Source organism: Lepisma saccharinum, chromosome 2, assembly GCF_977018435.1.
Source record: "Lepisma saccharinum chromosome 2, izLepSacc3.1, whole genome shotgun sequence".
Classification (NCBI taxonomy): Eukaryota; Metazoa; Arthropoda; class Insecta; order Zygentoma; family Lepismatidae; genus Lepisma; species Lepisma saccharinum.
In genome coordinates, this window is record NC_139230.1 from 77,186,333 (window position 1) to 77,212,315 (window position 25,983).

Here is a 25,983-nt window from a genome sequence, read left to right on the forward strand (position 1 = left end):
GTGCTAGTGTCGCTTCCCGCTTGCAGCTTCTGTGTGAATTCTCCGTGTCGCTTGTCGCCTCACTTGTCGTCTGTCGTTTGCAGCTTTTATGCTTTGTAAGGGAGATTACACACGAAAGCGACAACCAACACGTGTCCCTTGGAAGCGAACCAGCAGTAATGAATTGAACCTTTCGAACAGAAGCGACACGACAGGATGCAGGTGTCGCTTGTAGCTTGCGTGTCGCTCTGATTGGCCAGTTTTGTTAATACTGTGCATCATGTCGCTTCGTACTTTTGTTCGCGCATGCGCGGTGAATGTTTTACCTTATATTGAATGGTCTAATGTCGCTTGTCGCTTTGGTATAAAATCTCCATGTCGCTAGTCGCCTGCCGTTTATGACGTTTAAGCAGATTCCAGACGGAAGCGTAAAGCGGCAAGCGACAAGCCTCGGTAATCAATGCAACGTTTTGAACTGATACAGCACGGTAAGCTGCAAATATTGCATGTCGCTTGGTTGTGTCACTCAAACTGGCTACTTTATCAATGTTGTGCATCGTGACGCCTCCACTTGTTGTCGTGCACGGTCGGTGAATACTTTAGTCTACAAGACAAAAGGGACCCGTGTCTCTTGTCTATGTGGAAGCACACTGTCGCTTGTCGCCTCCGTCAGAATTTTTCCCCTGACCCCCTTCAAGGAGACTTCAGATCGAAGCGACAAGTGGCAGACGATAATCGACAGGCAACACTGGCATGAATGTCAGCAGGATTTTTTCCAGGGAGGGGCAAGGAAGGTATTCTTTTCCAGGGGGCAACTGAGCCACATTTTCCCGAATGTTCTCTCAAAAAATATTGCTTAAATTTGAATTTATCATGTTCGTGCATTAATTAACACATATTATTGTGGCTGAAATGAAATTATATGTGTGAAATATATAATTTTTGGTTGATTTTCATTTTCCAGGGTGGGCACGCCCCACTCTTGCCCCCCTTCCGGACGCCCATTAACACGGGCGACTTCAATCTAAAGCAAGAAATTCACCGCTAATGCGCGAAAAACCTAATGCATCGAGCCGAAAGCGACATGTGCAGCTTTCCCTGTCGCATCGATGCGAAAGGTCGAATTGATTACTGAGGGTTCACTTCCAAGCGATACGTATCTCTTGTCGCTTGTTACCTATTGCGTTTTGCTTGGTAGCGTGCCAATAAAGTTCACACCGTTGCGGCATGATAGGCCGCACAAGTCTGCTTTGATTTCTGAAATCTTCAAACAACACAAAAAAGTATGCAAAGTAAAAATTAAGAGTAAGCGATTAGGGTAAATGTGATTATTATCTCAATTCCACAGTGAGGCAAAAACTCCTTAAGTACGCCACTGACTGCGCAGCAGTCTGACTGCGCCCTTCCCGCGAGAGGAACTCTTCTTTCCCCCTCCCCTTCCTAATGCTCTGTGCCGAGACAGATACGTGCAAGCTACGTGCTCTCAATTGACGCCGTAAAGCGCATTTCACAACTATTGCTGCCCAATTCGGTATGGCACGTAGCTGCTTACACACAGGAGGAAATCATGTGACCTACAAGAATTGTGATTGGTTGGACGGGTTTTGCAATATTGATTGGTACCCACAACGGATGCAATTGTATTAAAAATTACAACACGTAAATTAGACAGGTGATATTGGTACCAGGTTCCAACAAGAATAGTAACCATTTTTTCGTGAGGAAAACTGCATAAATGATAATTTTCAAAAACCACGGTGGTATTTGTAATCACATGCATGGTCTCGACATTTTAAAATGACCTTGATTAAATTAATTTATCAAATTATAGTGGTTCCAACCACATATGTACACTCACTCTTGCCTTATAAGACCACGTTTACACGTATGTGTGGGTGGGTGTGTGTTGGTGTGGGTGGGTGGGTGTGGGTGGGTGTGCGTGGGTGTGGGTGGGTGTGCGTGGGTGGGTGTGGGTGTAGGTGGGAGTAGGTGTTACGTACTTTAACTCGAAAGAAAATATGACACTCGTACGAAGTATGAGATGAAAAATCACAGTTTTGCAATAGTATAAAATCGACAAAAACATCATGAAAATAGGTTTTCCATTGTACTTAAATTAATAAAAATAATAGGCCTCGTACCAAGTATTGGTTTGAACATACCTGATTATACTACTCAGATTTCTTTTAGGTCCATCTCCATCTTCGTTTTGGTACTTTACCGTCAGGTTTCCCAACAAGATTCCTGTAAAGTCTCCTCTATTCCTTTCTCATTCGTACGCACCTAAGTCTTTGTGATTTAATCATCAATTTAATAATACTTGGAAATTAACATAAATTATGTACTTTTAAATTATGTAACCTTCTCCATTCACTTGTTTCTTTATCCCTTTAAGGCTAAAATATTTTCCTAAGAATCTTATTTTCAAATACTCTGAATGTCAATGCAAGAGATCAAGTTTTCACATCCATAGGCAAAATTACTGTTATTGTATATTTTAACTTTTAGTTTCTTAAATATTAAACGAGAAGACAGAGAAAAATAACATGCATTAAGTCTTCTTTATTCATTTCCTCTTTAATATCATTTTCATTTGTAAGTATTACTTAAATTTGGAAACTGGATCAAACAAGTTAGTTTCGGCCTGTACTTTTCTCTTTACTAACTTTCTTACTTGCTTTAAAAAATATTTTAGCATTATTCTTAATTGTATTTACATCATCTGCATATGTTAACAGTTGAGTCACAGTACTTCGTTAGTTTCTTTTACTTTCCTAACAGCATATTTCTAAGGCACAATTAAAAAACCAATGGAGATAATGCATCTTCATTTTTTAATCCATCATGAATTGTACATTTGTCAGACATATTAACAACATTCTTAGGTATTCTAAATTCGAATAATTTATCTTTTTAGCATCTTTAACTTCAATCAAGTTAGTTTCTGGAACTATAGGTTCTGCTTCATTTATTTCTAATTTATCTCCTACATGAACATTTAAAAAGTCATTAAAGCAATTCTTCTATCTATTTAAATTAGTCAGTCATTTTTCATCAAGTTTACTTTAGGTTGCCACCCCTTTCTAAATTCATTTGCACCTCTGATACTTTCATTTCAATTGCGTTAATTTTACTTTTCAAGTAATCTCTTTTTTTTTTTGTTACTTCTAAACATGCTGTTTTTTAACCACCTAAGTCTATTTCTATTAGGTTATGCGAACCATTGCTTACTTTTTTCTTGGCTTATACATTATTTAACTATTGATTCTATTCTATTATGTACGTACTCCCAATTCCTTAAATACTGCAGATTAAAAAAAATGTACAATTATATAGGTTGAGTTTTATTATGTTGAAATAAATTTCATTTTTTAAGAGTCCATTCTATTCCAGGGATAGTATTTTTTTATAGTGGCATGTGCTTTCATAACTAACTAACTCTCTAGCCTTCTTAAACCCAAAGATTCGTAGCTGCAGCAATACAAGCCTTCCATCAGTCCCTATCTTGAGAAAGATCTATATACTCTTTTTCCATCCCTACCGATTTCCTTTAGGTCCATCTCATTGTTGTCCTTCCATCTTCGTCTTGGCCTTCCTATAGGTCTCTTACCATCAGGTTTCCCAACAAAAATCCTGTAAACTCCTCTTTCTCCCATTCGTGCCACATACCCTGTCCACCAAAGTCTTCTTGATTTAATTCTTCTAATAATATCTGGACATGAATATAAATTATGTAGTTCTCAATTATGTAACCTTCACTCATCTCTCTTAGGTCGAAATATTTTCATAACAATCATATTTTCAAATACTTTCAATTTATGTTCCCCTTTCAATATAATAGACCAAGTTTCACATCCATATAATACTACAGGTAATATTACTGTTTTGTACATTTTAACTTTTAGTTTCTTAGAGACAAGTAACATACATTTCCTGAATTAAGCCTACTTTTTATTTTATTTCCTCTTGAATATAATTTTCATTTGTTAGAAACTAGTTCAAATAACCTGTTATCATGTGCTTTCATTAGATATTAAATTTAGAATTTTTCAACTAAACAAAATAGGTTTGTTAAAAAATAATCATTAGTTCATATGATATTATTTCTTGTGGTGGATGTTTGTTGTCCGTGTTGATGTTTTTTGTTTGTTTTAACAGGGTTCGAATTCTTGAAGGGAGGGAAGAGGGGTTTAAGTTTTTCGAGAATATCACGCATTCCATGTTTATAAGTAATTACATTTTTAATAGAAAGCGTATCTTTTATCAATATTTCATGAGATTTGGTCACCCGCAAAAGTTAATCCGTTTATCTCCTTGTTCTATCACGATAAGAAACTCAAAATGTAAAATTTTCCTTATCCTCTGCTTACACATTTTCTCTTTTCACACAATCTCTATCTCAATCAATTATATCCCTACATCTTAGAAACATGTTCCCTACCTTCTTTAAATGTACAACAGTCGCAGCAAGGGACAAAAAGCGAAGTAAAATAAAGCAATTTAATCAATTAAATACTACAAGAATAAATTTACGCTGTGTGTTTGTGTTAAAACTCTAAAAAACATCCATAAACTCAAGTCACCTTTTTTGGAAAAATAATTGCAATTAAGAAATTATTGGCCCCGTCTACACTTTTAGACATATGGTGGAGTGCAGGTGCATCCCAACGCCGGGCAAGTGCAGCAGAACTGTATTCAACCAAATAGACGAATAGCTGTATTCAAGTTCAAAAAATTCAACAATTGCCTCTGCTTTAAACACTCATTTGTTTAGTTAGCTCGCACCATGTAACCATACACCACACACTACACCGCTCCAGAACGTAGTACTACACATGCAGACACCAAATACACTACTTAACACCAAATCAACAAAATAGATTAGTTAATGTTGCACAGTGTAACCGTTTATCTGTGGTGAAAAAAACTAGACGCACAAGTAGTAAGAATATATTAAATTTATAACCTCAATTTACTAATCGGCAAAAATTCCCCTTAGCGAACCAATCACATGACTTCGTCTTAGGGGTAGGGGTCATGACATCCCCGAGACAGTATTATTGATGTAACATTCTTAACAGGTTAATGCTCACACATAGCTGTAACTACATCAATCTCTACACTTCGGAATGTTTGGAATGCAAAAAAATTTCGTGACAAAACAAGTAATCAGGAAATTCCCCTTAGCCAACCAATCTGCACACATCAGTTGACCCTCAGAAAAGAGAAAGGGCATAACATCCCCGAGACAGTATTATTGATGTAACATTCTTAATAGGTTAATGCCTTAATGTTTACACGCATACATAAGCGCATCAATCTCTACACTCACACACACAGGATTGTTTAGAATAGAAAAAATTCTCAGGAAATTCCCCTTAGCGAAGCAAGTTACATGACCCTCTCTCTATTTTTTTTATAGAGAAAGGAGAAGGTCATGACATTCCCAAGCTAGTATTATTGACGTGACATTCTTAACAGGTCGACGTCACGTCTACACACACGCACCCACACTCGGAGAATGCAAAACTATTGATTTGTCTGAGTAAACTATGTTACATGAGAATTCTTGCCAACATTTCTATGTTGTAGAAGTTTCTTTGGAAAAATGATTGCAATTAAGAAATTATTAGCCCCGTCTAGTTCGCTACACTCTTAGACATATGGTGGAGTACAGGTGCATCCCAGCGCCAGGCAAGTGCAGTAGAACTGTATTCAACCAAATAGACGAATAGCTGCATTCAAGTTCAAAAAAGTCAACATATGGCTCTGCTTGAAACATTCATTTGTTTAGTTAGCTCGCACCATGTAACCATACACCACACACTACACCGCTCCAGAACGTAGTACTACACATGCAGACACCAAATACACTACTTAACACCAAATCAACAAAATAGATTAGTTAATGTTGCACAGTGTAACCGTTTATCTGTGGTGTAAAAACTAGACGCACATAAGTAGTAAGAATATATTACTGTATATTTATAACCTCAATTTACTAATCGGGAAAATTCCCCTTAGCAAACCAATCAACACAATTTACAGGAAGAAAGTTCGCGCCTCAGTCAATGCGATGAGGTGTGAGATGATGCTGTCTGTTTCCGCGTTTGACTCATACCAATCGTCCGTATATTGTCTCCTTCCTTCCCTCGCCTCATGAAGCTCGTCCATCCATTTTGCCTGCAGCCCGAAAAAGAGAATCGGGATTCTGCAAATTTTTCATACCGCTTATTTTGCGAAGATTGTCCATAAAAATCATCTCGCACGGTGGACGAAATCCAGGCGCTATTTTGCTTAAGTCGACGAGCTTCGTGACATCCTCACCTCCTTCGAATGTGTACGCAAAAATCTTGTGCAGCAGTTCGAATGGTAAATAGGTTATACGAGTTGTCATTTTTACGAGGTGTTATTTAAATAAAAGTTTCTCGGTACTTATATATAAATTTTCTCGGGGAAAAATACAAAACGCACAATCAAGTCAAAATTCAATCTGTGTGAAAAACTACTTGAACCACCTTCAAAATAAAGTAATTGTAACTATTACGATAAAATTTTCAGCTATGTTATTTATACAGAATCTCCGGAGACAACAAGTAATATCTGATCACATCAAATCTCAAGCATATCGAAATTACTATGAAAAAATCACTTGATACACTTTTAAACTTAAAATAATAAATAGTATGTAGCTTTAAAATAAATTAAATACTTAACTTCTAACACTGCAACAACAGATCCGTACTCTTCAAACACTCTCACAATACTGACTGATCTGTAATGCGAAAACCCTTTAAGTAACCTAAGCGCGGATGAAAACATCCGAAACAGTAAGTCAATCAGAAGACATCATCACATTATGTCATAACCAACAACACGCTAGATACGAGTCATCATAATATTGCGTAAACATTGCGTAATAACTTGTTGCATAACGTGTGGGTACGTGGGTGTGCGTGGGTGTGTGTGGGTGTGCATGGGTGTGCGTGGGTGTGCGTGGGTGGGCGTGGGTGTGCGTGGCTGTAGGTATAGGTGTGGGTGGGTGTGGGTGTAGGTGTAGGTGTACGTGGGTGTGAGTGGGTGGGCGTGGGTGTGCGTGGGTGTACTTTAACTCGTAAGAAATTATGACACTCGTACCAAGTGTGAGGTGAAAAAACACAGATTTGCAATAGTATAAAATCGACAAAAACACCATCAAAATAGGTTTTCCATTGTGCTTAAATTAATAAAAATAATAGGCCTCGTACCAAGTGTTGATTTGAAGGAATCCAATCCCTCTACTTTGAGCCGTAGGGCTCAAAGCGGAATTATTAGCAACGAGATCCCAGGAATCTTTGAATTTCTTCTAAACAAGACAGAATTCACACAAGTGCTGCAAACGGGAATTGCGTGCACAGTCTGCTCCAGATATAACTGGGTTTCAAACACAGGTTGCTCCAGTATAAGCACGTGCTGCAAAACACGATTTGCTTCAAAATAAGCAGTATTGATATCTCTAAGTACTGTGCTCTTTAGGATTATTTACTGGTGACCAGAGCTCCATTGGTGAAAGTTTGGGCTACAACCTAGTTGTTGCCACTTGAAAAGTGTCGATCGAGCCAGATATCCCTTCGGAGCAAGGCGTTCAACAAAGTACCTCGGAAACACCAAACCACTGTGTAGACTGCAATTACCTCCAGTCGTCCGTTCCAAACGTACTGAAATTGCAGTCACAGCGAATGTTCCAAGGGGGTTTTCTCTCGACGCACTGACGTGTGTTTAAAATTTTTTAAAAAAAATCATTAATAAATGTGAAACACAGCTCACTTGGCTGCCTTGTTCAAAGTTCCGCCGTTTTTGAAGATTTTGTATGAGATTGCCGGTCCCCAGCTAACATGATTTTAAACGCCTGTCACAAAGATACATATCTTTGATATCACAGATGTTCAGATATTTGCCACCGTTCCCCAGAATGGAAAGATAATTATTTTTTCATATGACACTTTCTTGTGCAGCAGGTACTTATACCCACGGCTAGAAATATGAACAGGGCCACGCTGGGAGGTATCCAACGCCATTGTGCTCTGAGGCTTCAAAAACTTTGAAATTCTTGCTTCGCGGGAAAATTCAGCGACACATGCTCATCAGGGTATGTAGCTTTAGAACTACTTTCCTCGCGGTACAAATCTCGTTTGGCTGTGTACAACTTTGCGACTACAAACCCAACACGAGTCAGTGTCTACACACTTCTTTAGACGTGCGTGACACAAACGTTGTTCGGGAATGGTCAAGGGAAACAAAGTCCTTCCATGTTTCTGGTTGCAGAAAGAAGTAAGGGGGGGGGGAGGTTTTAAGCCCATATAGGCATTGTATAAAGTCTTTGGTGAAGGTTGTATACGAAATTCAAATGAAGTAAAGATTGCCACATTCAGGCCATTTTATTTTTTGTAATAGTATAGTCAACGATGTTAGTAACAAGGTGTGTTTTATACAGCGTATATTGATACAAATGTAGATTGAATTGTATCTTCTGCAAATATGCTGTATAAAGAAACAGACTGCAGGATCTACCTAGTGGGGCGAATGTTCAAATCGCCCTATTGAATTTGACAATTTCACGTTGCAAATTAATTTAAGCAAAACGAGGATAATTCCACGTATAGTGGTGTGCAGTGGTCATTGTCGAGCACTGGCGTACTTAGATGGAGCTGATGGGGCTCAGCCTATAAGCTATTCACCGAATTTTTATATTTTCCTCAGTATTTTGGCGCTGGATTGAACTTTACGTCCGGTGGAGCATGTGATCCGGTACGAATGATTATTCTCAATATTTTTCGATACGGAAAAATCAGTGAATTCAGGCAGTAAAACGAAAAGATTGGGAACAAACACAGGAGGGATTAGGCGCTGCATTCAGCGCTTCATCACCGCTAAGTAGACCCAATGAAAATATTTTACGCGTCATAAAATTATAATTGTTTAACTTATAGAACAAGAAAAAAATATAATTACATATGTTGACTACAAATTTCAGATGTATTGCCACTATGCATGTCATTAGCCGTGATGGAACGAACACGCTTGGGTCTAACTTAGAAATTGTACTTAAGAGCTCAAAGCTATAAAATTAAGGTGGTTGTATTAGAGTGCACAACATCTGGTCTCATCGCAGTATTTCAATGTTTAAAACTAATGTCATGTCTTGTCAAAATGCAGAATCCTCGAACCACCTGCATCAGTGGAAATTCCTTTTTTTCCATTTTTCCTGAAATTACAAATCAGCTATCATACATACAAATAAACCTTTAGAAATGCAGAAATGCTAACGCCATGAAACTTGACATTCGAGATAAGACAATCTGCCTAAAATATCCATAATTTGAAAATAAAATACAACTACTCGTACTCCCTCCAAGTCTCTAATATTAATTAGCATCGTTTTCTGATGGAAATCATAAATTACAGAGATATTTGCTCTGAAACCTTATGATCCCATGCGTGCAATTACCGAGTTCATGGAAATGCTACGGGCTAAGCTCTTTGCAGAGTAGGTACAAACAACGGCAAAGGTAATAGTAGACCTCACGGCAAAGTGGGTTAGAAACCCTGCGTGCTTCAGGGCAGCTTTGATAAGGCACCTGAATTATCCTCAAGGCCATTCTGGAAAACGAATGTCAGAAGAGGTTTGTGTGTGGATTTGCTGGGTGACGATAAGTGGATATGTTCTTGTTTTCTGTTTTCGTTACTTTACGTTGCTTTGCTACCTCTGGAATTTGAATGACTAATAGTATGATTTGCTAAACTGAAAAGCCAACCCCGTGGCAAATTGGTTAGCGTAAGGTGCTTTAAAGTCGAATAGCTGGGTTTAGAACCTGGTCTTCATCCCACCTCCACCTATCATATCTTTAACCTTTATTATCGAAATTAACGGAGACTGGTAGAACAATGGCGTGAAATAATCTAAATCTAACCTTCGGTGTCGGCTTCTGAGCTTGAAGCATTGTTGTATCGTCAATCAATAGCAACGATAGACCGTGAGAGTGAAATGCAATAATTCTTATTTTCTAATGAATAGTAACAAGAGAAGAGCGATAGGTATTTCTCGTGTTTTTCGCAAAAAACTAATTTTTAGTCTGTGGTGATAATGAACTCTATTTACTGTCCGAAACATGTTTAAAATGAATTTATGTTAATCCATGCAGATGCAACCCATTACGGAGGGCCTTCACGATGACGTACTGATAACGTCAAGCCTTGCAATCAAGGGGCACTAGGTTCCATACCAGGTGGAGACATATAAAGGTTTGTATCCCACCACTTCCGATTAGCCTATCTGTGCATAAAATGGACTTGAAACAAAAACCCAAACTAATTAAGAACTTATTGTAAAATGCTGCCTATATCAAGAACGGTAACAACGAAAATGATTTCGAAAAACAACAATACGCAAAGCACCTCAAATCCCCACTGGCTTACAACATCATGCTATTCGTCACATAATAATTATTATTTGAGAGTTCAAACTCTGACATTTGCAGAAATTTGCAACCTTGAAATTCATTGTTTCTCTCAATGATTAAGTGTTTCTTTGCTTTGCATTGCTCTGGTTCGCTCAGTCGCTATCTTTGTGTGAGCTTAGATTAAATGTGATAGAAGCTAGAAGCTAGATGCTTATCGTCAATCCTTCACACAACTTTGCTCTATGTTTGTTACACTTTTGACATCTTAACAGAACTTCTATCGAACATCGCTCATGAAATATATCTTACCTATCAGCTCTTAATTCACCTTTTAATTTTCACATATATTTTTATTTTTGTTATTTTGAATCGCTTTTCTGCCACTTTTGGGCAATCGCGACGATGAAGATGAGTGAACATATGATAAATAGAATATTTAAAAATAACACTAATAACCAGGAAGGTAATCGAACTTGGGACACCTGACGTAAAAGCGTATACCACTTAGTCACTTAGTCACTTTTTACATAGGAACTTACACTTACACACCTCTTCCTTACATATGTATTTCGTTTCACATGCTGCACTTCTCTTATGGTGAATACTAACCCCTCATTTTAGGTTTATCTCATGTTTATAGCCATTGCTTTGTAGTGAATGATAATCCTATTAAGCCTCCTGAATCTTATTCCGAAGAATACCCTGTTATAGGATTACGTGTGTAGTGTTATTCATAATATATAATAAAGTCTGTTTTGGTCAGTATTTTTAGTGTATTTAATGAAAATTGCATTTTCATTTCGTGTTGAGGCGAATTTTCGTCAAACAGATTTTGCATTTAGAAAATGCAGGTCAAGAATATATTAGTCATTGTGAATTCGAGTCAATTAGAACATTTTGCGTTGTTGCGAGATTATCTATTAGGATAAGATTTGGACATAACGAATGTAAGTAGAGAAAATGCAACTTGTATCTCAAATTTGTCATGTCCAAATGATCTCCGAAAGTAGTGTTTAGCACGTGCCGGCCACCGTGGCAGAGTGGTTAGCACATTAAGCTACGACGCCAGGAGTCCCGGGTTCGTATTCTGGCCTAGGCATGAATGTTTTTGAGTGTCCATTCAGCAATTTCTTCATATCATCACTCATTCATCCTCATCTTAGCAAATTAGCCAAAAGTGGCACAAGAAGCGAATAAAATAAAGCAATTCAATCAACCAATTCAAGTATAGGCCATGATTGTATCTAGTATAATATGAACGAGAGATGTGTCCCTCCTCTCAAACAATAGGTGACTTGTCCCCACCGAACGAAGTATGGATTAATGCCACTTATAAATTATTTGTCCGAAAGCAGGTATTAGGCATGACCAGAACAAAAATACTCCTGAGGAATTACAAATATTATAAGCCAGTTCGTAGCCGGGAGTTATTGACGGTCTTCCCCAACCTATCCGCTTTCGATTCCGGGTTCGAGTCCTGGTCTGACAATTTCTTTTCTAAGTGTCCCTTCGTCAATCTTAATCAATCTTCATAGTTGCGATTAATTATAAAAGTGACATAAAAGCAAAGCAAAATAAGATTAAATATATATAATTGTAAAAATGACTACAATATCAGAACTACATTTGAAAAATAAAATGCTACCAGAAGATTCATCTTTAAACAGGTATTTGGGGAGAACTGTGTAGAGAGACAGCATGCTCCCGAAATTTGTCAATCCACGTGTAGCATGACCTTCGATACTGGAGTTGGGCTTTTCAGGAAAGTTTGCTCGACGCTCCTCAAGCGTCTTATCAAGAATGCCTCGGTGTTCGCAGCATTGCCAAATTATTTTCCGTCGGGAAAATATTTTTCTTCCTATTTAATTTGCCGTTGGCTGTACAAATGGATCTTCTAATGATTAAATCTCATGGTCAGTTCAATGAGATGAATGAATGATCAGACTTCCGAATAATAGACTATTTTCACAAGACGTATGGGAGCACAAGAAGAGTGAAGTTTCGAATGATGTAAAATTATTGCTTAAGGTTACTACTATTTGAATTTGTAGTTTTTAAGTAGTATAAAAGTATATACAACCAGGACGAGAAATGATGAACCCCCCTCAGGCAGATTTGGCTACACTTAAAACTAGCTCAACATGCCCATATGAGCTTTTTGCTCAAGTGTGGTACTCCGTCTAATCCAAGATTTTTGTAAAAATGCCCTCGGGAAGTTCCTGTGAAATGATGAGCCCCCTCAGATTGATTTGCCTACACTTATAAAAGGCACTTCTGTCAGATTGTTGTCCATAATCCTGTCAAAAATATGCCCCTCTTGATATTTTTTTTGGATACACTTAAAACTAAGCCCTAGCATCATGTTATGTATTAAATTATGATGCAAGAGCTTTTGTTTTATGCAACAAATTATGATGCAAGAGCTTTTGTATTATGCAACAAATTATGATGCAAGAGTTTTTGCATTGTGCAACAAATTATGATGCAAGAGCTTTTGCATTACACATCAGTTAGTATTGTGAGAGTGGCTGAGGAGTACAGATGTGTTGTTGCATTGCTCCTCTTATTTTTTTTTAAATATAGCAGATTTGTATAAATTGAATTATAGGTTTGTTTGATTCAATATATAGAATTTTCTAATATATTGAACAAAGGGTTTATATTTGCCCTAGTTTGTTATACAAGATCAATACATGACACATGGTATTAGGTCAATGCCTTTCCATGCACATCACGACATGCCTGTGCAGACATGCAATTGAGAAAGGTCATTGCTTCAGTGGATCAATACTTATTCTATCTTTGTGCATGTAGGCTATCCTGTACAACCTGTCATAGGTTTATTAAGTATAGAGTTTTGATTTGAACCCCAAGAAATTTTATATAAATACCAAAGCCAAAAATATTAACACACATACACACACATATACACACACTAGGTATACAAAACACACTGCTGAACCCAACTGATATTTTTTATTAAGCATAGAATTTTGATTTGGACCCCAGGAAATCTTATATAATAAACAACAACAAAAATGCCAAATCAAAAATATTGTAATCAATGCAATAAGAATATAACCAGCCCCAATTGGGCCAGGCATCAAAGGAATTGTAATCCAGACAAATGCAGAACTCCCACAAAAATTTGCCCTAAATGCCATAGAAAATATAATCTGGAATATTTCACATATAAACATAAAGGTACTTGTTCTGCACAGTCATCAAAATTGCCCCCACTACCATCTACATCTGGTCTGAAAAGGAAGCATGAAACACCTGTTAATGCTAGACCGGCAAAGCAGCTACGCTATGCACCACCTATCCATAGCAGTTTTAACGGCCAATTAAGGGATCACCGTTTTGTATCAGAGCCAAAATGTGATATTAAGAATTTTTTGAACAGTATAAATTCTGATGTGCAGGCAATTCTAAATGCACAAAATGGCTCTTATAAGCTGTCCCTCAAATTGTTTACACAATATAAGAAGCCAAATGGCACAAAATTTACACAGCCCCACATAACAGAAACTGTACCGGTATATTCAAATGCAAATTCAGACAAAATAATAAGCAGTTTGATAGATCAATTGAATATTAAACACTCTGAATTTGCAGCAAAAGAGTCTGGATGGAGCCTATGCGGATCTCCACACAAGTTATATATAATTATTTCTGAATTCAGCCCATTACAAGGATCTACATATCTGCCATTACCTGCCAATATCAAAAACAAAACAGCCGTGGTTAACATAAAAAATAATGATGATAAATGCTTTTTGTGGTGTATTTTAGCTGCTTTGTATCCAGTTTCAAGGCATCCTGAGAGAATAAGTTATTATAAACAGCATGAACACAATTTCGATGAAGCAATGGAGGGTTTAGAATATCCAATGTTTGTTCAGAATATTGATAAATTTGAAAAAAAAAGCCAGGGATATCAATGGCAAACAATTATCTATTAATATATTTACTTGTTCTACTGGCCGTGGCAATTGCTTGATAGATCCTCTCAGAATCAGTACACTTGATGATGATTCTGCTGATCCGATTGATCTGCTCTTAATTGAAGGGGATGGCACATATCATTACACTCTGATACATAATCTTGAAGCTTTAGTCAGAACACAACTAGACAAAACTCATAGAATATTCAAGTTGTGCAGAAGATGTTTGTCTGTATTTGATGGTAAAAAAATAATAAATGGGGTTCGGGAAAAAAATGCAGAAATTGCTAAAAGCAAGTTAATTGAGCATCTGAAATACTGTGGCAATCATAAACCTCTTCATATGGTGATGCCTAACCCAAATGAAAATGCCAAATTCAAAAAATTTGAAGCCTTGTTGGAACACCCAGCATATATAGTCTGTGATTTTGAATCAAATCTCAAACCTCTTGCATTCTGTAGCCCAGATCCTGAGGAATATTCAATTACACCATACCAGTTACATGAACCTTCTAGTTTTTATTATGTGGTTGTACAGGATGGTGTTGTTAGTAAAGAATATTTATACATGGGAGCAGATGCCATCAAAGAATTTGCACAGAGAATAGAAAATGAGTGCCGTGGCATAGCATCTAATGTCTTATTAAAATCAAAACCTATGTTGCCTTTAACAGAGGAACAGATTGAAGATTTCAACAATGCAGAAAAATGCCCGGTATGTGATTCTGAATTTTCAGATGCAAATATCAAGGTTCATCACCATTCTCATACAGATGGTAAATTCTTAATGGCCCTGTGTAATAGCTGTAATATTAAGATCCAGATACCAAAATTTGTCCCTATATTTTGCCATGGAGCATCCAATTATGATTTTCATCATCTGATCAGGTACGAGGGGTTTGACAAGCAGAATTTAAATATTTTAGCTGAAAATAATGAAAAATATATTGCCATTAGCAAAATAATTAAAGTTAATGGTGTTCCTATTCACTTAAGATTTCTTGATTCATGCAGAATTCTGTCTGCTAGCCTGGCTACACTGGCCACTCAATTATCTGATGATCAATTCAAAATCACATGTGCTTCGTTTCCAAATCAGGACCTGAAATTAATTAGGCGGAAGGGTGTATATCCATATGATTATGTTACAGATTTTTCTAAATTTGATGAGTATTCTCTGCCACCACAACAAGAGTTTTACAGCAAAATCAGAGGATCTGGAATCACTGATGAAGATTATCACCATGCCCAGTTGATGTGGAACAATTTAAAATGCCAGACATTTGGTGATTATCACAAGGCTTATTTAAAACTTGATGTGACCCTCTTAGCTGATATACTGCAGGCATTCAGAAAATCTTCCATGCAAAATTATGAGCTTGATCCAATGTATTTTTACAGTGCTCCGGGCCTAGCATGGTCTGCAATGTTTTTAAACACTAAAATGCAATTGGGTCTGATCCAGGATCAGGACATGTATCTGTTTATGGAACAATGTATAAGAGGAGACATGGTGCAATGTTCTCAGAGATATGACAGAGCAAATAACAAATATATTCCTAGTTATGATCCAGCACTGCCATCAAATTATATACTGTATGTAGATGCCAACAGCCTGTATGGTTATGCTATGATGGATAAACTGCCATATGCAGGGCTTGAGTGGGTTGAAGATTTCAATATTGAAGATCTTCAGGATTATGATGACAGTGACTATGGCCTGTTCTTAGAGGTTGATCTGACAATTCCTGATAATTTACACAACACATTTTCTGATATGCCCCCAATTCCTGAGGTTAAGTGCTCACCTGGCTCTAAACAGAAGAAGCTCATGATGACTCTAGAGCCAAAACAGGATTATGTCATATATTATAAAAACCTCCAGTCCCTGATGAAACATGGTGTTCAAGTGACCAAAGTTGGCAAAGTTTTGAGATTCAGGCACTCAAGATGGTTGAAGCCATATATTGATACAAACACAGAGCTTCGAACATCTGCAATGAGCCAATTTGATAAGACCTTGTTTAAATTGATGGTCAATTCAGTGTATGGCAAAACAATTGAAAATGTCAGAAAACATATTGATGTTAAAATAATTACTGACCCCAGCCGGAGCAAAAAATTGATTGCAAAGCCCAACTTCAATTACAGAAGAATTTATGATGAGAATATGGCACTTTTCAACATGAAAAAAACAAAGATTAAGTTTGATAAGCCTATTTATGTAGGGGCTGTGATATTGGAATTGGCCAAATTACACACGTTAAAATTGTATTATGATGTGTTGAAGCCTTTTTATAAGGATCGTGTAAAACTGATGTACATGGACACAGATAGTTTTGTTCTTGATATTCAAACAGAAGATGTTTATCAAGATATAGCACAGCCTGAATTGTTTAAATATTTTGATACCACTGAACATTCAAAAATTAAACACCACAACAAAAAGGTGCCTGGCAAGTTAAAAGATGAGACACTGGGTGATGTTATTGTGACATTTGCTGGGTTAAGGGCCAAGATGTACAGTTTTGAAACATGTAGTGGCGCTGTTGCCAAAAAGGCCAAGGGCATTGGCAGAGTGACTGTAGACAAAGAGCTTGAATTTGAAGATTACAAAAATTGCCTCAAATCATGTAGCACAATCAGAACATCAGAATCCAGAATTCAGAGTGTGGATCACTTGTTGACTAGCAATATTGTAAGAAAAGTGGCTCTGGACCCACATGATGATAAGAGATGTATTTTGTCATGTGGCATACATACTCTACCATGGGGTCATTGCGATTTGAAAAGTGGCAAACAATGCCCAATTACAGAGCATGATATGAAATAAATAAACATGCCTATGAACTTATTTGGGTTCAAAAAACAGGCTATTATGGACCTGCCAACAGCACAACCCTCTTCTGATATAATATCTAAACTAAGTGCTTTGTTAATTATTCATCTGAACAGCATACTTACAGATGTTGATGATGAAACAGGTAAAATATTGTACATATTTAACAATAATTTAAATCATTAACAATTACCTGTAGGTGGTCAATTGCAATTTATTACAACCCCAGAGGGTAATGTCAAGATTTCAGTGGGGAGAAATATTTATAGAATTAAGCACTCAAACATGATTTATGGCACTGTATATACTGTTTCTGCTGGTGACTGCTTATATATTGAGGTCCCGGGATCATATGACAAGCTTATACCTTTTTTTATAGAATTAAGAATCAGATATTCAATAATAAATAACCACTAAAACAAAAACGCCTAATGATATATTTGGCCATACAAGGCATGAAGATCACAGTGATGAGATTCTTATGCTTGATGTCAGAGTCAAGAAATTAAGAAGTGATTTACAAGCTTTACAAACCACACTCAATGCCAGTCTTCAACTAGAAATTACAAATTTACAATCACAATGCATGGACCCTCTTCTTAAAATTGATTCAGAACTCAAAGTGCTGCTTCAGAAATATACTGATTTGGCCACATTAGATAATTTTCAAAGTTTAGAAGAAGCTGTAGCAGCTCTTCAAGCCAAATTTAAGACCCAGGCCACCAACTCTGAGCAATTGAAACAGCAATTGGAAGAGCAGATAAATAATGTCCAGACACAGCTCCAAACAATTGTCAAAAGCATAAAATCACAAGAAAATTTTGATCTAGTGATTTCCACTCTAAAGGAACAGATTCAAAGACTCCATATACCTAATCTGGACCCCTTGAACAATGCCATAGACGAGGTTAAAGAAAAAATTGAGACACTTGAAAATTTTATGAACAACTTGCCATCTTCTGATGCTTTGAGTGCAATAACTCGGAGTGTTGCCAATATTAAGCTGCAACTTGAAACATATGAAGATTTTGGAAAAATTCAAAGTACCATAACCCATCTTGAGGGTACAATAGCAGCAGTGCAAAGTGATTTGACAAATGTACAAGAATCCCGCCTGCCTGGTATTGTAGACACACTTGTCAGTGTCCAGCAACAGATCACAAAGCTTGAAAACCTCAACACTGAATCTGAGCTATCTCATTTTCATCACTTGATCGATGATATCCAAACAAAACTTGAAATTTTACAACAATCAACACCCACTCAGGCAGATATAGCCCTGCTCCAAAATGCTATGCAAAATGTGGCTGATGCTTCTGAATTAAATAATATGAAATTGGCACTTGAATCTTTGCAAAATACTGTAACAAATCTGCCTACATCACAGGAACTTAAAAATATAAAGAGGGCAGTGAATCGCATATTGAAATCAGAAGATATCAAGAATATCCAGACAGAGATCAAACAACTCACTCAGACAGTGGCCACTCTACCAACCAATCAACATATTAATGAACTGCATGCCCTGTTTGAGGATATCAGAAGACAAGTCCATGATCTTACTGCTCAAAATTCAAAATTGGCAGTTATTGAAAATTTGCAACAAATTGTAGCTAATATCAAGCAACAGCTAGGGACCATGCCAATCAAGCAAATGCCCTGTCTGTTTTTGCTACCCAGCTACAAGAAATTGTGCAACAATACAAGAAACTTGTTGTGGACATAAAAATCAAGCCAGGCCATGATGATGTTGTTAGGACCATCAATGAGCACCTTGAATCTGTAACAAGCAGCTTACAGCAGAAAAAGAAATAACCGGCATAATTGAGAATCCAAAACATACAGTAATTCTTGAATTGTACAGCATCCCCAACAAAGAATATGATTCACCATTTACACCAGGTGGCAAAATATATATGCTGTCCCCTGCACAATTTTATTACCAGTTTTTTGTTGGGGGCACACTGAGACCAATCAAGATCAAATATTGGCTTCAACCACAGGCACACCACTACCCCACCTTATCAATAACAAATGCTGACAACAAACAAAAAATCACCAGTGTAGAGTTAGAGGATTTTACAGATCCCAATACATTAGAAACATCTTTTGCTGAAGATGATGGCTCTCTGGAATATCATATACAAATAGGAGACAAATTATATTTAGAAAATCCTGTAGTATCAGCTGCTGAACATCACATAGTTGCAATATTCTTGTTTTCATATTATGTCTAGACAAATTATTGTTGATGAATTACACAGACAAGCCAGACATAATGATAAGAGACTGCCAGTAGTCACAAAAGGCATAGATGATTTATGGCAGAGCGACTTGATTGAGATGGCAAGTGGACAGCTGAAAAACTTAGACAAAATCAACAAGGGCTACAAGTATCTACTCACTGTAATAAATACATTTTCAAAATTTGCCTGGGCTGTGCCACTCAAATCCAAGACTGGAAAATGTGTTACAGAAGCCATCAGGACAATCATCAATCAGAGTGGAAGATCACCGCGCTATTTGCAAACAGATAATGGCAAAGAATTTTATAATTCTGTGTTCCAACAATTTATTAAAATCCAGTCAATACAACATTATTCGAGTTACAGTGATCTCAAGGCCTCAATTGTAGAGAGATTCAACAAAACCCCAAAAAATCTTATGTATAAACAATTTACACTTCAAGGTAAATATAAATGGCTTAATATTCTTCCAGAACTTCTACATAAATATAACAACTCGGTCCATTCCACAATCAACATGAAACCCTCTGAAGTAACTTCATCTGATGAGCAAAAATTGATCAGGACTGTTTATTATCCTAGATACCAGCCAACAACAAGAAAGGCCAAATACAAGGTGGGTGATCAAGTAAGAATCAGCAAATATAAGCACTTATTCGAAAGAGGCTTTACAAGAAACTGGAGCACTGAATTATTTACAGTGGTTCAAGTTAAACCTGGGACCCTTAACACATATATAATAAAAGACCACCAAGGAGAAATTCTCAAAGGCAGATTCTATGAAGAAGAACTCAGCAAAACTAAACAGCCTGACACATATCTCATAGAAAAAATCATCCGCAGAAAAGGCAACAAGTTATTTGTCAAATGGCTAGGACTTCCAGAACACAGCTGGATCGATGCAGACAAAGTGATTATATGAGAACCTGGGATGTTATAAAAAGGCTGCCAGAACCTGAACAGCAGATTAAGAGAAATGACAAGTTGCTGCCTGATAATATTAGATGTCTTATTGTTGGGCCATCGGCTTGTGGTAAAACTACACTAATGATTGATAATTTTTTATTGGCACCCAACTGGTTAGACTGGAAAAATAGGCACTTGTATGTCTTCTCTAAGAGCTTGGAACAATTAAAATATCAGCAGCTGATGAAGCTATATGATGGATTGGATATAGCCACTTTTGAACCAGATGTTAAGCCACTTCATGAATGTCTCGATAATTCTGTTGTTGTGTTTGATGACATTATACTGGATAATCAAAACAAGGTTAGAAATTTTTTTACACAGGGCCGACACAAAAACATTGATTGTTTCTACCAGGCACAGACTTTTTCAAAAATACCGAAGCAGCTGATCCGAGACAACAGCAATTTTATATGTGTGTTTCATCAAGATCATACCAACCTCAAACACATACATGATGAATATGTAGGTGGGGACTTGAGCTACAATGATTTTTCCAAGTTTTGCAGTAGGTGCTGGAACCAGGACAGTTATGGGTTTGTCACAATTGATATGACAAGAAAACCCAATAGTGGCAAATACAGAAATAAAATCAACAATTTTCTAGACATTGAAACATATATAAATAACCATGAAAAGGCCAATCATTGATGATCTTAAATTAAGAGATTATCTTGTAAAAAGATTTAAGGGATGGAAATCAGAGAACCGAGGAATTTATGAACAACACAAACAAACAGAACAGCCTATTATTGATGCTATTAGTGAATTAGGTAAAAATATCAAAACTGTTACAGAGCAAAATCAAAATTTGATCACAGAGCTTGTACCTGTAGCTGCAAGGAACATACTAGATTATCCAATCACCCCACTTTCTAGTATTCATGCACCTAGTCCTGTTGTTCCTCGAAGAATTGAAGTTACTCTGGATCCTATTGAATTGGGTCTTCTTGCTCAAAAATATTTAAGCACACCTAAAGACAACAAAGATGAGGTTTTTGGCTTATATGCCGACACAGAGCGTGATGGTAGCATCATACATAGAATTGGCAATTTTAGAGTAACATTTATGGGAGATGATCTAATTGTATATTCAGAATCTCATCTTGGAGAAAAAGGTGGTTTTGTTAAATATCCTGGCACACCTGGATTGTGGGAACTGATGACTCGGAAAAGGCCTGGCAACTATACAGATCAAGACTATGAACACTACAAAGAAATATTAATAAAATCAGATGCTCTATACCAGAACAATGATCCCACACAAAAAAGAGTCAAGTCTAGCAGTGGAGCAAAATATAACAACTTAATCAAGCCCATATGGTCACAAATTAAGACGGGCAGTGGAATCAAACAATACAACACCCTGCCTAAAGAATTTGTCTGGGTTGATGATGTCAGGAAACTTGTAGATAGGTTATTGGTGATAGCTGGGGAGGAAAATGCTGGCAACCACAAATTTTTACAATGAAAAGGTTGGAATTATGGACATGATAAGCACAAAATTGTCTAATTTTATAGTGAATGACACTAAGGGGATTGGATATCTTATAAAAATTATTAATACTCCACCACCTAAATTTTGGAATATTTCTGAGGGTCGGGGGTTGGTTAATGACATTATAAACAAGCTGCCATTTGAACTACATATTCCAGGCTATCAGTATTGTTTTCCAGGCACAAAATTGGACCATAGATTAAATAGAGGTGATCCTGGTGTTAATCCCCTAGATGCTACTTGCAGAGACCATGACATAGCATACAACACACATTCTGATCTTGACAAGAGACATGTTGCAGACAAGAAATTAGAAGAGGCTGCATTTGGTAGATTTGTAAGCAAAAATGCTTCTTTAAGTGGAAAAAATAGCAGCATTGGGGACCACCATAGCTATGAACACCAAACAAAAACTGAGGTGGGGGCTGTGAATATGTATATAATAAACCTACAATGAAGGCCAAGGGTGTTATGTATCAAATACCTTATGCAGGTCTTAAATCTCTTAAAACAATTGATAGTCTTTTAACCAAAAAGCAGCGGAAGAAAAAAAATTCTTGTATTGCCAAGGGCCATGGTATGAAATTGTTGCTTAGTACCCCCCAATTAAAAAAATTACAACAATCTAGAAAAAAATCACATGTGGGGGGTTTCATATTTACTATCCCGGCCATCTTAGCAGCACTTGGGGCTGTTGGGAGCTTGGCTGGGGGATCAGCTGCCATAGCAAAAACAGTAATAGATGCCAAGAAAAATAAGGCAGAATTAGATTAAATAAAACGCCATAACCTGGCCATGGAGAAACAAGGCAAAGGTGTTAAGAGAGCCATGAATAAGTTTAAAAAACAAGAGCCGCTTACAAACCAAGATATTGAAGCTTTAATCAAGCCACTGGGCATCAAAAATTTTAGAGGTGTGTACATGTCTGATTCTTTACCAGAACAACCACTCAACAAAGAGTGTGGCATTGTTAATTTGGATAAGTACAAAAATCAGGGCACTCACTGGATTTGTTATCTTAAATATTTAAACAATAAGGCATTTGTGTTTGATACATTTGGAGGTGTTCCACCTGAAAATTTAATAAAATATCTAAAATCAACTAATCTTTATTACAATAATGCCCGTGTTCAAAACTTCAAAGATGTTAATTGTGGACATTTGTGTTTATCTGTTCTTAGATATATGTCTCAAATAAATAAACCATCAATTGAAAATTTTCAAAAGGCCCTGTGGTATCTGAAACATCATGGGGGTATTCCATCTCACCAGCCAAAATTCAATATTGAAACTCAAATTGCATGATGATATAGTGTATCCCAAAACAATAGCTCTCAGAGCATTTTATGGCATGTACTTGATCCCTAATATTACACACCACAACAACAAAATTGCAGTAAGGGATCAAAAAATTGTCATCACTCCAGGGCAATATAATCTGTCCACTCTAAATGCTCAATTACCCAGAGGTATAGTATTAACTCAAAATTCTGTCACTCGCAGAGTAGAGATTGTATCTGCTACAGAAACAGTGGATCTGGGTACTATAGGAGAGCTGTTAGGCTTTGAGAACAACACAAAACTTGAACCAGCCATCAAACACACTGCTATTAATATACCTAAATTCTTAGCCATAGAGACTTTGAATATTCACTGTAATGTGGCCGAGGGTATGATCACCAAATCAAATGGCATAGGCACTCACACACAAACTGGCATTATTGCAACATTTAAACCTAATTCTGAATTTATGGAGCCAATCATCTACACTCCATCCCCAACATTATATTTTCCTGTGTGCCATAATAGAATAGATAACATTGAGTTGATGGTCACTAATGAAAAAGAAGAATTAGTTGATTTTGCTGGAGCCACAACAACTGCAATCATAGAGATTAATATTTAAATAAAAATACATACAAAAAAATGGAAAATATTGAGAGTTATGAGCTACAATCATTCCCCCCAAACAGGAGGACATTTGCAAATTTAAATCAACCCAACACAGAGATTGAGGTTGATCTTGATGTAGGGGATGGCTTTATACACCCGCACAGAGCAGATCTATACATCAAATTTGATGTTGTAAAGCTCGATGGAACAGATTATGCGGCAAATTCAAATATAAGATTGGTAGATAATTTTGTGCCACATCTGTTCTCTGAAATTGAGATCAGAAAGCATGGTGTTGTTATAAACAGAGTGGATTATCCCGGCATTACCTCCACAGCTTTGGCCACACTAAAATTATCCAAAACCGAGGCTTCTTACTACAAAATAGGTGGATTTGAGGCTGGTGATAAAATATTATCCAAAAGCCACACAGTGCTGTTCCCAATGCGCCTGTTGCCAGGATTCTTCTCAGATTACAAAGAAATTATGTGGAAGGGTGGTTTAAGAATCACATTTAGAAGAGCTGCCAATGATAATAATGCTTTGATGAGGTACAGCACATTAAACTCTACAGGGGCAGCTCTGCCTAATACCCTACCTGATGAGGGCAAATGCATTATTCAGACTATGGAGCTAAGAATCCCGGTTGTTGAATATGAAGCCAGTTATGCTCTTAAATACAAAGCAGATATAATAAAAAATCCACAGATTCCTTTACAATTTTATACATATCAATGTGTACAGAAGCCTGCCACTGGTACTTATTATGAGTTTGATGCTACAAATTCATTCTCCAGTATACAATATGACATGCCAGATTTTGTGGTGGTACTGTTTCAGACTGGAAGACACAACAATCAGGAAAAAAATTCAAGTAAATTTGATAGCTGCAACATCAAGAACATATATCTTAAAAATGGCAGAAATGAGGTATTCCCTAGAGAAAATTATAATTTAGACATGTCCAAGGATGATTTCCTTAAATTATATGAAGCATTTACAGCATACAAAAGGGTCACTACTGGCAATACTGACATGTATTACACACCAGATGAATTCAAAGCACAGAGACCCATGTTTGTCATCAACACTTCAAAAAGGAAACAAGTTGTGGTTAATGACAGGACAAACATTAAAATTATCTGTGAATTCCTCAATACACTCCCTGATGACACTATATGTAGTGTTATTCTCATAGGTGAAACATCATATGTTTATGATGTAAGAAATGAGAGAGTCACAGAGCAATTCTAGAAGAATTACATTGTTTTAGTACTAGATATATGAGTTGAGGCTGGTGTCCAATTGAACTTAAACCAGAAGTAAATATGTGTGTGTGTGTGTGTGTGTGTGTGTGTGTGTGTGTGTGTGAGTACGCAGATATATTCTTGTGGGAACCAGCGTATGTTTAAACACCTTTCTTAATGGGACCAAAAAAATTGTTGGGACTTTTTGCCGGTCCCAACAAAGAAAAGACCATTGCGAGACTCCTGAGACACCTTTCGACATGTACGCGAAGTATTTCGAAGGTACCAAAAAGTCGCTATTTGTTCGATTTGTGTGTTAACGTGTGTGTTAAACTCTGCCAGCTCTGGAAGCTTCACGTCTGTGTAAAAGTGTGGTGTTTAATCGCATCTCTTGGGACCAGGAAGTGTGGGTGTGTAAAATCTTGGATCTCTTTCGCATGTATTGGTACCGAACATCCCAGGGGGTTGAGAGGCGAGGAAAGGTACGTGCAAATGCTGACGGGGTTCTCCTCTCGCCTGGCCGTCTTGTTCCTTCCGAGCTGTCAATGTTGCCAACTTAAAACTTTGGAACCAGATCTGTTTTTCTATTATCTTCTAACCCTCCAAGTGTAATTGTAATTGATTTGTTTTGTTTTACTTCGCTTTTTGTACCACTGTTGGCTAATTTGCGAAGATGGGGATGAGTGATATCATGAAATTGATGAATCGACTCCCACAACATCCATGCCCACACCGGGATTCGAACTCGGGAACCCTGGTGTCGTAGCGCGATGTGTTAACCACTCCACCACGGGGGTCGGCTTTAATCCTGCAATCAAACAAAATGCTACAATAGAATTTATTCCTCCAAATGTGACCCTTCTATATGTGCCTATAACAAATTATTAGTTGGGTTTTACTATAATACTGGTAAACAGAAATCCATTTGT